Source organism: Macaca mulatta, chromosome 11, assembly GCF_049350105.2.
Source record: "Macaca mulatta isolate MMU2019108-1 chromosome 11, T2T-MMU8v2.0, whole genome shotgun sequence".
NCBI classification, from domain to species: domain Eukaryota; kingdom Metazoa; phylum Chordata; class Mammalia; order Primates; family Cercopithecidae; genus Macaca; species Macaca mulatta.
In genome coordinates, this window is record NC_133416.1 from 103,130,792 (window position 1) to 103,152,562 (window position 21,771).

Below are 21,771 nucleotides of genomic sequence, written 5' to 3' on the forward strand. Positions count from 1 at the left end.
GGGTTATTTAGAAATATGTTGTTTATTTGCAGATATTTGGGGATTCTCCAGTTATCTTTTCTGAGATCATATTTTGTATAATTTCTATTCTTCTAAATGTATTAAAGTATGTTTAATGGCCCAGCATATGGCCTATCGTGGTGTATATTTCATGTGAATTTGAAAAGAATGTGTAATTCAGCTGTTATTGAAGTATTTGATAAATGTCCACTAGGTCAAATTGACTGATCTGTTCAGATCATCTATAGCTTTACTATTTTCACACTTTTCAAATGATAGTCACTGTTAGCAACTAGTAAACAACAGAAGAGAAAAGTAAATAGAAAACTAATTACAGTTTTAGTGTATATTGTAGGAAACAGACTGCTATGCATGCTTTCCATGAAGTTTTTGGTTTGTATCTATTACCTCTTTCCACAATGAAGAGGATGTAAGAGAGGAAAAGCAGGGTAAGAGGGTGGGCCAGAAACACAGAAGAAATTGTTTAAAGGACACACCAAACACATCACTAGTCTGAGATTTTTTCCATATTTTATATAATGCTTTCATGCCTATTGAGAAAATAAATGCTTGTTGATGAAGATCTTAATCTTTATCAGCGTTCTTTGGAATTCTTGGTTTTTAACACAAAAGTTATAGTATAACTCTTTTAAAAGGCATCTAAATAATCTTATGTTTTGAACTGGCTCTCTTTTCACTGAAAAATACCAAAAACTCATGGTTATAGAGTTGGAAGGGTAACTGTAGTACAGAAAGTTTGGCCAGTTACATAGTGTTACAGTTTTAAGAGCTGCTTCCAAAGCAATCAGACTATTCAGAAAAACTTTTTCATAACAAATGTGTTCTTCCTTTAAAATGTAAACAATGAGCCAATCTTAGAAGCAAACATTGACCACAGAGTCATATCAAGTCTGTTGTTATAAGTACTTTAGTTTTAACAATGCAAAAACGTGAAGGATAGGTTTACTTTTTAACTCCAATCCTGTTCAAAGATCACTTATTGGCCTCTGAAGGAACAGGTGGCATGCCTGTTATAGTTTAACAGGTAGCCTCTGGGTGAGGTATAGTAGTTCAGATACCTTTGGATGCTTTGGATGCTCTCATGTGTGGCAGTATGCACTTGCTAAAACATTCTCCTCTCTGGGTCTGGAAGCCTAGAGTCTATATCCATATTAGGCACTGGGCAGGTATTCCAGACTTCTCTTCTGAGTCATGGATGAAAAATGCCATCTTGCAACTGACACAGCAATTCCTTTGCCAAGAAATCATCACATCCTTAGTTTCTTATGTTGATGTAAATATTCAAGTTCTTGATAATTAAGATAGATTTTCTATTTGCAACAAATATCTGAGTATTCATCCTTTTGAAAACAAAATTTACAGGGAATATTTTTTCTATCAAAGGCACCATTAATTATACTAGGCTCTCCAAAGAACTCCAGAATCACCTCAAATACCAGCAACTCAATTCTATTCCACTATTCAGATCTGTTGGGTTGGGTTGAATCGGAATTGTATTACACTTTTAGTTAATTTAAGGAGTATTTACATCTTTAGGGAATTCAGTTTACATTTTTATGAACACGTTATATTCTCCATGTATTTAGGTCCTCTTTAAGACATTTCAACAAAGTTGCCTAATTTTCTTCAGAAAAATCTTGCCAATCATTTATTAGATTTATTCCTGTACATATTTTTGATTATTTTTATAGATATATTTTTAAATGTAATATTTCTTAATCTTTGCTGTATGGGGATGTAATTGCTTTTTGCATATTGATCTTATATCCAGCAACCTTACTAAATTCCTAATTCTAATAATCTGTAGTCTCTTACGCCTAACTCCATGTTTCCATATAAACAACCATATTGTGTATATTTATGGACCAATTATTTATTCTTTCCAATCGTTATAATTTTTATTTGTTTTTCTTTTCTAATTACACTGGCTAGAATATGTAGTACATTTTGAATAGTCACAATATTGGAGGACTGGTGATTTCCTTTATTATCTTTGTGAGGCAAACAATGTGCTTAAAAATGTTTGTTTTTCAGCTGGCACTAGATGTTTTGCACCGAGAGAATTCAAGCTATGTAATCTGCACTATTGCTAGAGTCATTTATTTTCTTAAATATTTTCTCCTATGTTTACCTTCTCTACTAGTTGATTTGCCCTTTACACACTCTAAGTCCAAGTTTTACATTTGTTCTCATTTCTAATGGTGTACTTTTGTGAAACTGAATATTGATTGTAGAATCTCCTACTGAGAACATTTTTCTCTTTTCATTCAAATTATTATACTTCTTAATATTTATGGCTTCCAGAAAGAATTAAATTTAAAAATAAAATTTACCTTCAAAGACAATGAGATGACCATGGATCTACCAAATGCTTTCATGAAATGTTCTTTACTTTTTCCTACAATATTCTCAGTGCTTCCAAATATGCAGGCTGCTCTGCTGCACAACGTTAGGAATGCCATTCATATCACTGTGTGAGTAGCACGCCCTCGGATTCTGCAGTGTGCAATCTTCAAGGCTGACTGTGGTAGCCTTGCCTATGCATTTCACTTTTCTGTCTAATTAGGACTGGGGTCTCTCTCAAGCAATTAATGATAATCTACTAACGCCTAACTCCAGAAGCAACTCTAAATATGTTTCAAAAAAATTTCTACTTTTGACTGCAAGCAGAAAAAATATCATGTCAGGGAGATACATTATGATAATACAGCTTTAATAGGCAACCTCATTCTATGCCAAATCAGTGTTGATACAATATTTGTTTGTTTAGTATTATGTAATTAAGTAAATTGTCACTTCTCTTTCTATAAATACAGTTAGGATGAGGTAAAAAAATGGGAAAAGAGGGGAGGAATTCATTTTGGAGAAAGAATCAACATAAAAGTAATATAATTACAACTCTCAGTAGTAGTAATAATAATACTTGTGATGAGATGATAATGGCAAGGTAGTAATGATCATCATGATCATCACCATCATAATGATGCTGATATGCCCATGAATCCTAGTTGTTTGGCTTAGCTACAAGTTTAAGTTGCATTATAGTTTAGTTTCTGCCATAAAAATTTCTTCAAAGCAGAGAGGGAGAGGATTTCATAACATAGCTTCTGCTTTCTCACTAAGAAATTACACATGCCGAACTTACAGTGACACAAGATTATCAATTATATTATAACTTTTTAAACTTTCATCCCAGGTACAAGCAAGGTCAAAAATTAATTTTATCCAATTGAAACCAGAAGCTTTCTTTAGAAAGGCAGGTCTTTAGTTATATACTAAAAAGGGCAAAGACTATAGCCAGTTCATTTTTTAGGGGCGTATCTAGAGTTTTAAGTTACATATATATAATATACATTGTAGGTAATATGGAGAGACTATAGATAGATAGATAGATAGATAGATAGATAGATAGATAGATAGATAAGATAGATAGATAGATAGATAGATAGATAGATAGATAGATAGATAGATAGATAGATAGATAGATATACACCTATATATAGTATATGTATTTTGGAATATCTTATTCATTCAGTATTGGATAACACAGGTCTATACCTCACAGGGGATAATACCACAAGGGGAATAATGTGTGCAAAGTGCAGAGTAAGTGCATGTAAATAGCTTGCACTAGCAGAAAAAAGCACTGCATGGAGCCAAAAGAGGAATATAAATCAATCGCGATCCTGGTAGAATAAAGTTGAGATGCTCTGCCATATTTGCAAGTAATGATGCTAGTGAAAGAGCTAAACAGAAGGCAAAAATAGAGACCACAGGTTATAAGAAAAAAGTTATGCACAGTCAAGAGTTGGAAAGCAACTTAACTTAAAAAAAAATAAAAACCATTTACCCTGGCAGTATATAAGGCATACTAGGCTTACTGCTAATACGAAGTATCCAGGGACATTTGTCTCTCTATCACTGTGCCAGGCACAGGGTAAGTTTTCAATAAATATTTGTCCACAAGGGAGGAAGAGCGATCAGTTAGATACTATGTGGCCTACTTAAAAATACCACACTTCGCCAACGTCACATGTGGTTCAAGAAAATCTGTTTCTGAGTTGTTTTTGTGGGTGTGGTTCACAGACAACTTTGGTGACACATCAGGAAAGATGGCAAGCAGAATGAGAACTAGTGCTACAAAAAATGATCTCACTGTAACAGCATGGGTGGGCCTGGGAGTCAGTTCTCATGCAAGCCCATTAGTTCTAGAAAGTTCTCATATGACTAAGAAAAAGTTGACAGGAATCAGACAGATTTCATCATTAAGCAAACAGAAAACATCAAGTAAGTAAGGGAAAATGTCGAATGAGGTTAGGAGGAAACATTTTTAGATACTTTTATAGCCTCCTGCCCTTTCATTCCCTTTCTCAATCAGCTCTCTTCCTATCCCACCCCATGACCCTCTCCTTCCCTTACCCCAGGAACACTAACAAAGCAGGGATGTTTCTGTATAACCCATTCAAGAAACTGCACAAGATCACCTAAGAAGAGGCTGCTATAGTCTGAATGTTTGTGTTCCTCCAAAATTCATGTGTAGAAACCTAACCCCCAAGGTGATGATATTAGGAGGTGGAAGGTGATTAAGTCACCTCATGAATGGGATTAGTGCCCTTAGTGCTGGAGAAAGCCTGTTTGCCCTGTTCACACCCTTCTGCCATGGGAGGATTCCTTGAGAAGGTGTGATTTTTGAAGCAGAGAGGGGACACTCACCAGACATCTAATCTGCTGCTGCCTTGATGGTGGACTTTCCAGCCTCCAGAACTATGAGGAATAAATTTCTGTTGTTTATAAATTACCTAGTCTAAGGTATTTTGTTACAGCAGCAGGAACAGGAACCTCTGCTTCTAAGACAGAGGCAGAGCCAGGATTTGAAAAGCCAGGCAGAGCTCCTGGTCATTATTATTATACTAAACCAGATCATGCAGTAGTAACATTGCAGGCAGAAAGCAAAATGCCTTCAAAGCCATTTTCTTAAAATTCTGTCATGAAGCAGCAATTATCCTTCAACTCAGTTTTTTCTTTCTTTTTTTTTCTTTTTGAGACGGAGTCTTGCTCTGTCACCCAAGCTGGAGTGCAGTGGCACAATCTTGGCTTACTGCAAACTCTGCCTCCTGGGTTCAAGCGATTCTCCTGCCTCAGCTTCCTGAGTAGCTGGGTCTACAGGCACAGGCCACCACACCCGGCTAATTTTTGTATTTTCAGTAGAGATGGGGTTTCACCGCATTGACCAGGCTGGTCTCGAACTCCTGACCTCGTGATCCGCCTGCCTTGGCCTCCCAAAGTGCTGGGATTACAGGCGTGAGCCACCGTGCCCAGCCTCAACTCAGTCTTAAACCAAAGGTTGCAACTTTCCTTACCAGAAAAAGCCACCTAAAAGTTTTTAAATCAGCCACAAATAAAAAACAAGAAAACAACCAAGATTCCGAAATCTCCAGTAATGAAGAATAGAGGAGGGAGAGGGCAGGGTGAACATGTTACTCCCACTTAGCCTCATTCATAAAATGGGAGTAATAATAACACATATCTTAGAAGATTGTGATAGGATTAAATACATTAATTAAAGCACTCAGAATAATGCTTGACACATCATAAGCATTTAATAAAAGTTAATTATTATTTATCTTTTTCCTACCAGGTGCAGTGGAGCTTTTTTTCTTTTTTGCTAATTAGCCTATAGTAAATTGCAATGTGTCTTTAGTTCCTGAAGCCTAAGGATGTGATGTCCAGCAATGTACTCATATTTTAAAAAATTCTATACAACTCATTTGGTTAATTCCATGTTGTGAGAGTAATAATGTAATAATACTAACCCACCATAACTTGTTATTTTAACCAGACATTTTTAATTGCTCTAACCAAAGTGAATTAAAAGATTACTGATCATGCTGCAAAAGCAGAATGGTGAAATGATTAGGAGCCTAGACGCTCATGTTCTAACTCTAGGTTAGAATCCCACTCACTAGCAGAGTGACTTTGGGCAAATTATCTACCTTCTTTATGTCTCAGTTTCCTCATCTGTAAATTGGGATACTATGAGTATTTCTCTTAGAGATTTGTTAAGAGGACTATATTAGTCTGTTCTCACACTACTATAAAGAACTACCTGAGACTAGGTAATTAATGAAGAAAAGAGGTTTAATTGACTCAGAGTTCCACAGACATAACAGGAAGTATGACTGGGGGGCCTCAGAAATCTCACAATCATGGTGGAAGGTAAATGGGAACACTGACCTTCTTCTCAGGGCAGCAGGGGAGAGAAAGAGAGAGTGGGGAGAACCACCACACACTTTTAAACCATCAGATCTCATGAGAACTCACCCACTATCATAAGAACAGCATGGGAGAGTCCGCCCCCATGATCCAATCACCTCCCACACCAGGTCCCTCCCTAGACACATGGGGATCACCATTCGAGATGAGAGTTGGGTGGGGACACAGAGTCAAACCATATCAAGGACTAAATGAGTCATCATTGCACATAAAGTTCTAGGAATAGTGTCTTGCACATAATATGTACTTATATGAGTTGTTTCTTTTATACTTTTTCCATATAGTTAAGAAAATATATTTTGCCAGTTGATTTTTACAAGTTTATTAGTAAAATGTTCATAGAGAAACATTTACATTTCCTTACTCTAAATGTCCAAAATATGTTTAATACTTATTTAACTTTATTTAACATGGTCTATATTATTTAACTATAATATTTAACATGGTTGAAATTAAAGGGTTTATGTCAGTCTAATTTTAATATATTGTAGTTATTGCTTTAATTGTAATATATTGTAGTATGTTGTAATTGTAATATATTGTAGTTATTGCTAATTGTAATATACTGTAGTTATTGCTTTAATTTTATTTTAATCTTTAGATGTTTAGTTAAGGTCACTGCCTTTCATTGTCCCAGCCGATTTCTTTTCTCAAAATCCATACATAGGCTTAAATTATAATGTTTATATAATTTACTCATAAAATCCTTCACTACCAAAGTAAACTATTAGGCTATAACAAATATGATACATACTTAGACTATTTTTTATCTTTATATACAGACACTGCTAAACATCATAAATCATAGAGCTTAAAGATTTTTTTAAATACATGGATATATTTTTAATTTTTATGCTTAGCTACCACTATGAAGTACTGAAATTAACAACAGCCTCAAATCAAGCAGTGAAAAATGCTAGTGAATCATCACATTTTATTGCTGCTTAATTTTTAGGCTTCTGGTGTGAATTAGCTGCGAGATACAGCAATTTAAAGGATAATGACTAAACTCCTATTTCCTGCTTAATTTTCTTTTAAAGAAAAGTATTGGACTTAAGAAAATTATTACTCAGACATTCTTTAAATGAAGAAAACCGGGGAATTAGAATTCTCTTAACAAGTGCATCTTCTAGAGCAGCAGTCCCCAATCTTTTTAGCAGCAGGGACTGGTTTCATGGAAGACAATTTTTCCATGGACGGGGTCGGTGTGGGGATGGTTTTGGGATAAAACTGTTCCACCTCAGATCATCAGGCATTAGATTCTCATAGAGAGCCTGCAGCCTAGGTCCCTTGTATGTGCAGTTCACAACAGGGTTCGAACTCCTATGAGAATCTATTGCTGCCTGCTGATCTGACAGGAGGCGGAGCTCTTGTGGTAATGCTGGCCTGCCACTCACCTCTTGCTATGCAGGCTGGTTCCTAACAGGCCATGGACCAGGAGTTGGGGACCCCTGTCTAGAGCAAAGAATTTCAGATGAAGAAATAAGTGACTAAAATGAAAGCACTTTTATAAGTTTAGAAATGATGGCTCTATATAGATCTACACAAGAAGAAAAAAAATCAATCAAATAGTATCTGTGTCACATTGATGTATCTTGTTGAATCTTCTAGTCCCATCCCAATGTTTAGCATCATAAACACACATGCAGGCCAGGTGCAGGTGGCATTAGGGCAGCACTGCAGTGACAACAGCACCTTGGGAAGTACTGTAAGCAGAGAATATTTGTGCTTGGGTCACTCCCAGGAAAGTTGCAGAGAGATAATAGAAAAAAGCTAAAACTACAAAGGCATTTTTAAAAAAAGGTTAACTTATTATTATTATTTTTAAATTTTACTTTAAGTTCTGCGATACATGTGTGGAATGTGCAGGTTTGTTACACTGGTATGTTTGTGCCATGGTGGTTTGCTGCACCCATCAACCTGTCATCTAGGTTTTAAGCCCTGCATGCATTGGGTATTTATCCTAATGCACTCCCTCCCCTTGCCCCCCATCCCCCGATAGGCCCTGGTGTGTGATGTTTAAAATGATTAACTTATAAAGAAACCAAAGCAATCAGCTTTCATATTTATAATTATAGAAAACATTAAACCCACATTGCTAAGGGTGTAGTTAAGACTTTCTTCATCTTCAGCTATGTCCTTTTAGGGAACTGAACATTTTCTAATTTTTTATACAAAATTTAAAAACTCTCCTTATTTAAAATTGATTGACTACCCAAAAACGTGTCTTTCTTTGCTTCCATTCCATGATTTATAAAGAATTAGCTTTAGTACTCTTTTTAGAGTGTAGGTTGAAAAGGCATCTTATTTTCCATCTCGGAGTAATTTTTAAACCACATCAATTATTTTTCATGTGCAGCTGTTTTTATCCACAAATTATTGCTTTAGGCATTTTTACTTTACCACACATTTCAGAAGAGAAGGAATGAAGGGGAACCAGCTAATCTACAAATGTTTCACCTACAGTAGATCAAGACAAAAAAAGGGGGGAAGAATATGACCCAAAACTTCTTCAGAAATAAGAACTGCTTATTAATAGTCTAAACCAGGGGTGTCCAATCTTTTGGCTTTCCTGGGCCACATTGGAAGAAGAAGAATTGTCTTGGGGATAACCAACACTAACGAAAGCTGATGAGCTAAAAAAAAAAAAAAAAAAAAAATCTCATAATGTTTTAAGAAAGTTTATAAATTTGTATCAGATTGTAAGCCTCTTGAGAACAATCTTGGGCTTTATTTATGTTTCCCAGCACATAAGTAAACATTCTCCAACAAAATGTAAAAATGGTAGGGGAAAAAGTAAATTGGGAATCAACTCTTTAGCGATAATTAAATGCAAGGAAAGTAGATTATATATCCAGTGTTTACCAAGCTTGGTAAATAAAGCACAAGATTGTTCTCAAGAGATGTACAATCTGATCTGGCATGTAATAATTTGCACATAAAGCAATGAGAGACTACTATAAGGCGATAAAACATGCTAGAGACTGGGAGACCCAGAAAAAGAAAAAAAGGCTGGATGGCGACTATGGTAAGGTTTGGATATGCTAAAAAGGGGCAAGAAAGACATTCTCTAAAGGCATACATGAAGGTTTAAAATGAATAAGGGGCTGGGCATGATGGCTCACACCTGTAATCTCAGCACTTTGGGAGACAGAGAGGGAGGATCGCTTAAGCTCAGGAGTTGGAGACTCACCTGGGTGACATACTGAGACCTCGTCTCTACTAAAGATAACAAAAATTAGCCAGGCATGGTGGCACAAACCTATAGTTCCAGCTACTCAGGAGGCTAAGGTGGGAGGATCACTTGAGCCCAGGAGACTGAGGCTACAGTGAACTATGATTATGCCATTACACTCTAGAAGGAGTGGAATATCTTTTCTGTTTGCTAAAATTATACTGCTTTGGATTCACCCATTTATTTCTATTGTGTTTTCTAAGAAGGAAAAAAGGCTACAAGATGTTGAGATGGTCACCTGTCAATGAAAAGGAGATATAATTTGGCCCGGAAAGAAAGTCTATTGATCCAAAGAGCAGCTTAGACACAGAGCTGTATTCAGTATTACCCAGGTCTCATGCTATCTACTACCAGCAGTCCTCACTGAACTTACCCCCAAGCTGAGTAATTCTAAACTTTAGAAAATGCTAACAATTTTTAAAGTGTCAAGAAATGATGGTAAAATGAACACTTACATTTTGTATATGATGTGAACATATACAAACAAAATATTTTACTATAGAACCATAAATTGATGGAATGATCAAAATGAGATTATAGAATCATGACTACAGAAATAGAAATACAAAGTCGGGAGCAGTGGCTCATGTCTGTAATCCCAGGACTTTGGGAGACCATGGTGGGCAAATCACGAGTTCAAGAGATCAAGACCATCCTGGCCAACATGGTGAAACACCATCTGTACTAAAAATACAAAAATTAGCTGGGTGTGGTGGCACGCGCCTGTAGTCCCAGCTACTCGGGAGGTTGAGGCAGGAGAATCACTTGAACCTGGGAGGCGGAGCTTGCAGTGAGCTGAGATCGTGCCACTGCACTCCAGCCTGGTGACAGAGTGAGACTCCGTCTCAAAAAACAAAAACAAAAACAAACAAACAAATCAAGTCTATTGATTAAGCCTACTCATGTAGGATGATATCTTCCAGAGAAAAAGATGGTCATTAAATCAAGTACTTGTTATAATAGTCAAATGATGTCAAGTTCTAAAGTCAGAGAGAAATTGTTAAATCAATAACTGAAAATTTACAGATTTTATTGAATAAATGGTAAAGTATTTAGTTGTGAAAATATAAATTTTTCTCCAGAGAGTTAAAATGCCTGAGTACTGACCCTCCTTTGTTTATAATTGACAATATCTCTAGGATGTTTTCTTGAAGAAAATTATCAGTATCAACATTTTAACTCTGGAGAAAAATGTATATATAATAATAATTTTCTTTAAGAAAACATGCTAGGGTTTTTGTCAGTTACAAAGAAGGGTTAGCACTCAGGCTCTTTGCCTTAAGGAAACAACTCTGAATGTAAAGCTCTTTATGACTCTGATAAAGGGTGTTTTTCTGCATCTCCTAGAAAGAGGTGTGGAAGTTTTTCGTGGTTGGTTGAAGAATTAGAATCCAAGTTAGATTCTGTTCTCTTAAAGCAGGATCCATTTTCTGCATGTAATTTCACAATGGGTGCTATGACCAGCTAAGCCTATAAATGATCACTGCACCAAATCAGGACTCTGATATACTACTCTTTACTTTATCATGGTCTAGTACATATAGCAAAGTTGCATAATAGAAGAAAAACAAACTCTGGTTTTACCATTCTCATGGCATTAACATAATCTCCAGTGAGTAAAATGATACTTCTTAAAAATTGGCCCAATTTATCTACTGTAACTATAGCCTATAACATACTTTCAGTAACAGGGTGATCATGATAAAGAAGAATGCTGGCCAGGTGTGGTGGCTCACACCTGTAATCCCAACACTTTTGGGGGACTGAGGCAGGAGGATTGCTTAAACCCAGGAGTTTGAGAACAGCCTTGGCAACATAGCAAGACACCATCAATACAAAAAATTTCAAAAATTAGTTGAGCAGCTGGGCGTGGTGGCTCACGCCTGTAATCCCAGCACTTTTGGAGGCCAAGGCAGGCAGATCACCTGAGGTCAGGAGTTCAAGACCAGCCTGGCCAACATGGTGAAACCCTGTCTCTACTAAAAATACAAAAATTAGCTGGGTGTGGTGGCAGCATCTGTAGTCCCAGCTATTCGGGAGGTTGAGGCAGGAGAATTGCTTGAACCCGGGAGGCGGAAGTTGCAGTGAGCCGAGATCATGCCACTGTACACCAGCTTGGGCAACAGAGTGAGACTCTGTCTGAAAAAGAAAGAAAAAAATAGCTGAGCATGGTGACGCATTCCTATAGTCCTTCCTACTTCAGGGCCTGAAGTAAGAGGATCGCTGAGCCCAGGAGGTCAAGGTTGCAGTAGCCATGATCACCCCACTACCCTCTATAATGAAATGGAGTTTCATTTAAAAAAAAAAAAAAGAAGAAGAAGAAGAACCCTCTTTGTCATTGAACACCTGTTTTTGAAATCTTGATATGTGGTTAACAGACCTGAGTGTCCCTGGAAAGAGAGGGGTCCCTGGAAAGAGGTCTCTTTTTTCTTTTGAGACAGTCTGACTCTGTCGCCCAGGTTGGAGTGCAGTGGTGCAATCATGGCTCACTGCAGCCTCAACCTCCCAGGCTCAAGCAATCCTCCCACTTCAGCCTCCCAAGTAGCTGGGACCATAGGCAGTGCCACCATGCCTGGCTAATTTTCTAAAATGTTTTTGTAGAGGCAGGGTCTCACTATGTTGCACAGGCTGGTCTCAAACTCCTGGGCTCAACAGATCCTCCTGCCTTGGCCTCCCAAAGTGCTGGGATTACAGGTGTGAGCCATTGTGCCCAGCCTAAGAAGTCTTTTTAATAAGGAAAGACTCTGGAACAAAGAAGATAAAGGAGTTTCAAGCTTATTTGATTTAGAGTATCTTTATACAACGTAGTGAAATTTCATTAGTTTGTATTCATACAAGGAACTAATTTCACCTAGTTTGGGCTATTCTGTAATATTTATGATGCAAGAAAATCAGTAACAAAATTATAAACTAGTTCTTTCCGGTTAGAAGGTGTAAAATGAAAACAGTTAAACAATCATTCAGGCACTAGAAAATATATTATGTGGAGCAACTCCTAGGATTTGGTTTGCTCCCCAAGGAAAAACAAGCTTCCAAATAAATATTTTAGCAAACAAATCTATTACTTTTTTTTTCTTAATTATTCTTAGAAAAAATGTATATAAAAACACTTTGATTGTTATCCATAAGTCAAATATTTCCAAAGTAGACATTGCCCACGTTTGGTTAATTACCTGAATTTACAGGGTTAGTTTCCATTCCATTCATTTGTATGGTCACGTCGTTTAGTTCACGTGATATGTGCCAGCCTCAGCTGAAATTCTGGTTATTGGCAGAGTTTAAGAAAGCTTGGGAAAGGCACTTGGGCAAGTGCTTTTATCCATTCTGGTCAAGGGGTCCTGACCTGGAGTTCATGCATGAGCTTTTAGGAGGTCTGCAAATCTGCAAAAATTGCATGTAACAATTTTATATGTTTTTATATGTTTAACAAAAATATTTTTTTTGAGACAGGGTCTCACTCTGTCACCGAGGCTGGGGTACAGTGGTGTGATCTCAGCTCACTGCAACCTCCACCTCCCAGGTTCAAGCAATTCTCCTGCCTCAGCCTCCTGAGTAGATGGGATTACAAGCATGTGCCACCAAGCCCAGCTAATTTTTGTATTGTTTTGGTAACAACAAGGTTTCACTGTGTTGGCCTGTCTGGTCTCAAACTCCTGTCCTCAAGTGATCCACCAACCGTGGCCCCCAAAGGGCTGGGATTACAGGTGTGAGCCACTGCGCCTGGCTGATTTTTATATGTTTAGATGAAAATTTCCAGAGAGTTCATGATTTTCATGATTATCAAAGGTGCCTTTCCTTCTAAAAAGGTTCAATTATTGATTTAAGGAGTTCTTATTTGTCAGTCCTTATTGGAGAGGCAATGCTCCAATGAACTGAGATACAACTTTGGGTTGGAAGATCTGAAATGGTGTCTTCTCTCCACTGACCACAAGCTGGGCTTTGAAATTAGAGTCATAAGCTTTCCCTTGCAAATCCCTGTGAGGTCTGCTTTCAAACGCTCGCTGCCATTCGAAGGAAAAATTGTTCCAAATGTAATTATATACATGTTGGGGATAGTAAACATTTCTTCTGTGAAAGTCTCTTGTATCCTTTGTCTATTTGGTTAACAATACTTTTGCAACCCTGTTATATGCAGTAGGTGCCAAGGATAAAAGGATAAACTCAAATACACATGTCCTTTGTCTTCCTGGATGGATATATAGCAGAGAACATTTTCATTTTTCCTAATTCTCTGTATCTACTGGAGAAAGAAAATGATAAAACATACCCAAGTTTACTTAATTTCAACCAGAAACTCTCAAATTAAATGCATGAAGTAAAGTGACATCTAGTGTTGGTTAAGTGGCAGTGAAATATGTGTCAGGACAAGGTATACTTTAACTTTCTTTGAACAGACTGTTAAACTTGGCTTTGTTAAGTTGCCAACTCCTGAAAGCATAGTTTTGCTTTTAAAAATATTTTAGAGTAGTTCTGAAATAATCTGAATTTAAATGTCAATAACATTGTTTTCATTTTGTCAAAATAAAATACTTAACGCATACAGAAAAGTCTATAGAATGAAATAAGTTATGTATCTACCACTCAACTCTGTCAAATCTTAACGTTTTGCTTTACTTACATCAGATATTTTAAACATAAAACGTAGTAGACACGTTTGATGCCTTATTAACTATTTCTGATTTCATGTCCATCTTTTTCTCTTTAGAAGTAGTCAATATTTGGTTTATTATCTCTGTGACTGTTTTTGTATTTTTATTACATATTTGTGTACACATAAAATGTATAATATTGTACATATTTTACAGCTGACATAAGGGATACCATATGGTATAAATATTTCTGCAACTTACTTTTTCTTGAGATTTTGTGATATTGGTCATCTAGTCATTTACTGTAACTGCTGTATGTTAGCATTCCATTGAATGAATTATACAACAATTTATTTAATTTACAGCTGATGGACATTCAGAGTGTTTTCAGTCTTTTGCTCTTATAAACCATGCTACAGTGAACACTCTTATACCTGACCCATTGTGCACACATTTGCGAGTTTCTCCAGCCTGCACGAGGAGGTATTGCACAAGTGTATACTTTCAAAACATCTATAGCTATTGAGCATTTGCTCTCCAAGATGGTTGTATTTTACACCCTCAGTACAAGTGTAAGAAAATTTCTGTGGCTTCACATTCTCGCCAGTATTTGGTATTGGCAGGCTTTTTAATTTCTGACAATCTGCTTGATATAAAATGTTATCTCATTGTGGTTTCAATTTGCATTTCTCTGACAAGTGGTAAAACTGAGCTTTTTTAAAAAATATGTTTTTACTACTGAAGTTTCTTCTATGAATTGCCTATTCCTATCCTATGCCTACTGGATTGCTGGCATTTTCCTTAAAGTACTTGCTGATATAAGTACTTTATGGGCTTGATATATTGCAAATATTGTTTCTCAGTTTATGGCTTGGCTGTTCCCTGTGTTCATGGAATCTTTTCATTTTAAAGCAATCGACTTTGGCCGGGTGCGGTGGCTCATGCCTGTAATCCCAGCAATTTGGAAAGCCAAGGCGGGTGGATCACCTGAGGTCAGAAGTTTGAGACCAGACTGGCCAAAGTGGTGAAACCCCGTCTCTACTAAAAATACAAAAATTAGCTGGGTGTAGTGGTGTGTGCCTGTAATCCCAGCTACCCAGGAGGCTGAGGCAGGAGGATTGCTGGAACCCAAGAGGCAGAGGCTGCAGTGAGCCAAGATTGTGCCACTGCACTCTAGCCTGGGCGACACAGCAAGACTTTGTCTCAAAAAAATAAAAATAAAAATAAATAATAAATAATCAACTTTATGAATCTTTCCATTTTTATTGCTTGTTTTAAAATCTTTTTTTTTTTTTTTTTTTTGAGACAGAGTCTCATTCACTCTGTCGCCCAGGCTGGAGTGCAGTGGTGCAATCTTGGCTCACTGCAACCTCTGCCTCCAGGGTTCAAGCGATTCTCCTATCTCAGCCTCCCGAGTAGCTGGGATTACAGGCATCTATCAAGACGCCCAGCTCATTTTTGTATTTTTAGTAGATATGGTGTTTCACAACGTTGGCCAGGTTGGTCTCGAACGCCTGACCTCAAGTGATCTGCCTGTGTAGGCCTCCCAAAGTGCTGGGATTACAGGCGTGAGATACTGCAGCTAGCCTTGAAATCTTTATTAAGCTTTTCTCCTTTATTTTCTCTTAAAATGTTTAAAGTTTTTTTCCCCCTTATTTAGGTTTCTAAATTATAAACTTTTCTGTATTGTGTGAGGTAGAAAATTCGATTCCTTTTGAATAGTGGATAATTATTGTCCTAGCGTTATTTATTGAAGAAACCATCCTTTCCTAATTGTTCATTTTAGCTCATCACCAAAGTCACTTACAAAATTAATTTTGGGCCAGGCACAGTGGCTCACACCTGTAATTCCAATACTTTTCGAGGCTGAGGAGGAGGATTGCTTGAGGCCAGGAGTTCGAGACTAGCCTTGAAAACAAAGTGAGACTCCATCTCTACAAAAAAAATTTCTAAAATTAGCCCAGCACAGTGGTGTGTCTGCCATTCAGTTATTTGGGAGGCTGGGGCAGAAGGATCGCTTGAGCCCAGGAGTTTTAGGCCGCAGTGAGCTTTGATGGCACCCTGCACTCAAGCCTGAGTGACAGATCTTTAAAAAAGAAAAAATAATAATTTTGTAAAATTTGTCTTGCATAGCACTACCTGGCTCCTGAGGTTCCCTCAGTTAAGTCAGGTGTGTATACTGACTTCCACCTATGGGTTTATTCCTACTCACACGCTGAGCCTGTTTTGCTATCTGGTGCCTGAGAAATATTGGTTAACATCAGGACCATTCTTCCTAGTGTTTCCAGACTCCATTCCTGCTTTCTGGCCATTCGTTTTTTCTTGGGGTCCAATCCTTGTTGTTTGCGCTCCTATTCTAGGTTCTGAGCTAGGATGGCCAACCATTCTGGTTTTCCCAGAACTGAACTACCTGGTTTCCCCAAATGCAAGACTTTATGTGCTAAAACTGTGACTGTCCCTGGCAAACTTGGCCTGGATGGTTGGTCACTTTAGATGTATCCTGCGGTTTTCACTTCCTCCCGTGTTGACCTCTTGACTGTCTAGTTTAGTGCTATCTCTGTGCTCACAAATTGTATTTACCTTGAACTTGTATTCATTGAGTGCCTATGATGTCAGAGGCTGTATGAAGCATTTTCATGTCATATCTCATTCAACAGTTAGACAGCTCTGCATGATTTCCTTTTACAGATGAGGAGGTTTTCATGTAGTTGGCCAGGATCACAAAATTAGTGACACAAAAGAATGAAACGCGGCCGGGCACAGTGGCTCACGCCTATAATCCCAGCACTTTGGGAGGCCGAGGTGGGTGGATCACGAGGTCAGGAGATCCAAACCATCCTGGCTAACACGGTGAAACCCCGTCTCTACTAAAAATACAAAAAATTAGCTGGGCATGGTGGCGGGCGCCTGTATTCCCAGCTACTCGGGAGGCTGAGGCAGGAGAATAGCGTGAACCCGAGAGGCGGAGCTTGCAGTGAGCCAAGATCGCGCCACTGCACTCTAGCCTGGGTGACAGAGCAAGACTCAGTCTCAAAAGAAAAAAAAAAAAAAAGAATGAAACCCAAGCCTCCTGACTACACATTTTTTTATTTCCACCAAACTTGTCATCTTCCTGGCCCGAGTTGCATACTTGGAGCCTCCACTCTGTACTAACTGAATTTCTGGGTGAACTCCATTATGCCTTGCCTAACCTCTTGCTGTCCTTCATATATCTTTTTTTTTTTTTTTTTTTTTTTTTTTTTTTTTTTTTGAGACAAGGTCTGGTTCTATCTATCGCCCAGGCTGGAGTGCAATGGCACAATCTCAGCTCACTGCAACCTCTGTACCCCTCTATCTACAAGGCTCAAGCTATCCTCCCGCCTCAACCTCCCAAGTTACTGGAACTATAGGCATAAGCCACAATGTCCGGCTAATTTTTGTATTTTTTGTAGAGATGGTGTTTTACCATATTGCCCAGGCTGGTCTCAAACTCCTAGGCTCAAGTGATCCACCCCTCAGCCTCCCAAAGTGCTGAGATTATAGGCGTGAGCCACCACACCCAGCCTATCCTTCACACATCTTTAACCTAATACGATAGTACTTGAAGTCAACATCTTCTATTGTAAAGCATAAATGACAAGTCATTTGTTATGCAATGGTATAAATATTTCCAATGTTTCATTAGGATAAGCACTAAGAAGAAAGATAAGCATGGATATAGTAGCACGGCACATCACACTGCCACATCAGATTGCATCCCTCCAGTTAACATGTCATGGCATGCAATGTGGAATCTTTGCATTTTAATGTATTCATTTCATCAATATTTCCTTTTTGGTAGTTTATTTAAGAAATCCTTCATTACGTTATTCTCCTTCAATTTCTCCAAATACCTAATTTAATTAATTTGTAGATTATGAATATAAAATATTATTTGTGGAATATTAGTTTCCCAAATATTAACAGAAATTAGGTGTGTATGTGGGATGGGAGGTGGGCCAATTAGTTTGGGAAACTAATATCTTTATTATAGAACTTCTCAGTCTCTATTTTGCTAATTTGCAGTGTGACTCTCCTACAGAGAGATACAGTGTGTAGCATTTTTCAAATGCTATGAATTTTTCAAATGACCATGACACCTTTTTCTTTTGTTGCATTGGTTTTGTTTCATAATTTCCCATGTGCCTTGGAACATCCCCTGGGAAATAGTGTTTTCATCTGTAACAGCACAATACCCTCCAGAGGGCAGCAGATTCCCTTGGCATATGGCCAATCATCTATTCATTGAACAGATTGATGAGGGACCTGGAGCATGTTATATTATTATTCCAGTCAGGGATATAAAATTTCTAGTTTCTGTAACAGAGATAGGCATTAAAATTTAGCTCAAGGCTGATAATAAAATAAATTATTGGCACTGAGGTATAATACCAAAAAAAATCCAATCATGTCTCTGATGGATTGCAATGGCATACATTGTACTGTAAAGTCTAGATCATGTCTTCTATTTTTCCTCTTAGCCTCAATCAAACAACAAATATTAGCTGAGTGCTCCATAAGGAATAAGATGAACTATTACCATTAGTTCATTTCCCAAGGAACCTACTAAGAGATCAGAGAGATAATTAGATAAGGCAACACATTAGTTCATTGGATTTCATTGGCTGCAAATCAGAATCATTGGGGGGCACTTTTAAATAATAATAATGCTCAAAACTCACCCAAGAATGTTAAATTTGAATCTTTGTGTTTGGTTCCAGGCATGAGACTTTTTTTTTTTTTAATTATACTTTAAGTTCTAGGGTACGTGTATACATGTGCCATGTTGGTTTGTTGCACCCATTAACTCATCATTTACATTAGGTATTTCTCCTAATGCTATCCCTCCCCCAACCCCCACCTCCCGACAGACACCGGTGTGTGATGTTCCCCTTCCTGTCTCCATGTGATCTCATTGTTCAGTTCCCACCTATGAGTGAGAACATGCGGTGTTTGGTTTTCTGTCCTTGTGACAGTTTGCTCAGAATGGTGGTTTCCAGCTTCATCCATGTCCCTACAAAGGACATGAACTCATCCTTTTTCATGGCTGCATAGTTTTCCATGGTGTATATGTGCCACATTTTCTTAATCCAGTCTGTCATTGATGGACATTTGGGTTGGTTCCAAGTCTTTGACATTGTGAATAGTGCTGCAATGAACATACGTGTGCATGTGTCTTTATAGTAGCATGATTTATAATCCTTTGGATATATACCCAATAATGGGATCGCTGGGTCAAATGGTATTTCTAGTTCTATATCCTTGAGGAATCACCACACTGTCTTCCACAATGGTTGAACTAGTTTACACTCCCACCAACAGTGTAAAAGTGTTCCTATTTCTCCATATCCTCTCCAGCACCTGTTGTTTCCTGACTTTTTAATGATCGCCATTCTGACTGGTGTGAGATGGTATCTCATTGTGGTTTTGATTTGCATTTCTCTGGTGGCCAGTGATGATGAGCATTTTTTCATGTGTCTGTTGGCTGCATAAATGTCTTCTTTTGAGAAGTGTCTTTTCCATATCCTTCCAGGCATGAGAGTTTAAAAACATGTTTTCAGGTGATTCTAATGAGTGGCCAGAGTTGAGACTATTGCGTTAAGAGGATAAAAAAGTATTTTTGGAAAGAGGTTTCTGACCTTTTCAAGCAGGTGGAGGAATTTAGAATTCTTTTCCGGGGGAGAATGTTTCAAATGTAGAAGAGCACAAAAAAGACAATAGTCATTCTTACATCCTCTGTCCAAAGTTAAATTTTGTTAACATCTTTATTCTTTCTTAGCCATCAGAATTGCAAACAACAAAATCATACAAAACCCACACCTTATAGTTCCTAAACTTAACTTTAGAAAACATTTCCTAGGAGAGCAAAAGACATCATTTTTTTAATCTCCAAAAATGCTTTATAGCTCACCCTAGTTAACAAATAGTCTGGCATATTCCAAATAGATCCACTGGGCCATGGACCTCATCTAACAAAGATGAATTCTGTTCATTTGCTCTGTGAATAGAGCTAAGGGGCTTATTTGTGCAAAGACTGACTGATGAGATGGAAGAAGAGAGAGCAAGACAGCAAGAAAATATTAGTGAATATATATCTTCCAATTGCAAAGAGATATGGAGCAAGCACCTGTCTAGATGGAAGGAATGAGAACTGTAGGCCATAGTTATGGATGGGAGGTTTTCTTTATGCAAAATTAACTAGCTTATAGTGGGAAGTGAGTGGATGGAAACGTGTCTCATTAACATCATGTTCGAACTTACCATAAGCTCAGTGAGGGTCAATAACCTGACAGGATGGCTGTTTTTAGGGCATCATAGGACTGAAGATGACTTCCTGACAACAGTTAAAAATCTTTGAACCAGAAGACAATTTTGAAAACAAAATACAAGCAGAAATATGTCCTCTGACAGCAGATAGGTATTTTAAGCAATGGATCTGATCTGTATTTTGCAAAAGGCTCTAGAAATTAAACCAAAAATGCTTCACTAGGTCTAATGAAGTATATCTTGAATGATCCAGAGGAAGATATTATTGTCATCCCTATTTAACAGATGAAGTATCTAAAATCAGAGAAACTGACTGATTTTCCCTAGACTACAGGCTAATAAGTAGCCAACTGAGATTTGAAAACAGACACACTGATTGGGTCCATAGTCTGTGTGCTTAACCACTGCATGGTACTGCCTCATAACTTACAGAAAAATAATTCACATTGCAATACAGAAAACCTATATATTTACACATTACATTTATTACCCATTCTAAAAATTTGGGATATTACTAGTAATCAACGGTGTCTATAATTTTAGTTGATACATATGCTTATACAGACATGATATCAATTATTATAATCAACACACAATTGGTATATAAAACAATGGTGCATCTTTGAAACAGTAAAATAAATCTCATAGGCACTTGCACTTGTTCTTTCTCTTAGGGAAATGTTTGTGAACTCAGAAACCCTTTTCTTTTCTAGGAAAAGTGATGAATTAATTACAAATTTCTGCAAATGGAAGTTCACTCATTTATTTGGCCACCAAATATTTTTTGAGTTTGGAGATCAAAGTAGTAGAGTCTCAACTCTGAAGAGTCAGACAGACCTGGGTGGAATCCTGGCCACACCATTTTCAAGCTATGTAACCTTGAAGAAATTCTGTAATCTCTCTAAACCTCAACAAAATGAAAGTGCTCACTGTCTTATATAGGTTTATTGTGACGATTTAATGCAATAATTCATTTAAGGGATAATACGTGTTTGGTGTATTAAAAATGCCATCTATTAGTATCGTTATTTAAAAACTTGTTAAATATCCCCATTTTGTTACAGTGTTCTAAGGTTTGTTAACAACCTTAGAACAATGAAATAAGGATATAATTTTGCCCTCATGAACTTATATCCTCATAGGAAAAGACACAATTATTATTGTATTCATGTGGTGATCACCAGGCAAGTCACTTAAGAGTTTGAAGACAAATAAGATGCCTTATCTAATGGTTAAAATCTTATTAAAGAAAATCTCTTTGAAGGTAGCTTATATTTTTATAAGATAAAGCATTTCTATTTGTGGTCTAGAAAAAGATTTAAAGTAGGTAATCCAAAACGATTTGTTGAATCAAATTGTACTGCATGT

At 37.4% G+C, this 21,771-nt stretch overlaps 1 long non-coding RNA gene across 1 annotated transcript; it reads left to right on the forward strand.

The window, feature by feature from the left end:
- Positions 1–1,115: 1,115 nt before the first annotated feature.
- On the forward strand, positions 1,116–21,342 carry LOC114670926 (uncharacterized). Its single transcript, XR_003720760.2, has 2 exons — positions 1,116–1,294; positions 21,117–21,342. It is a non-coding gene; the product is annotated as an uncharacterized LOC114670926 (long non-coding RNA).
- Positions 21,343–21,771: the final 429 nt, after the last annotated feature.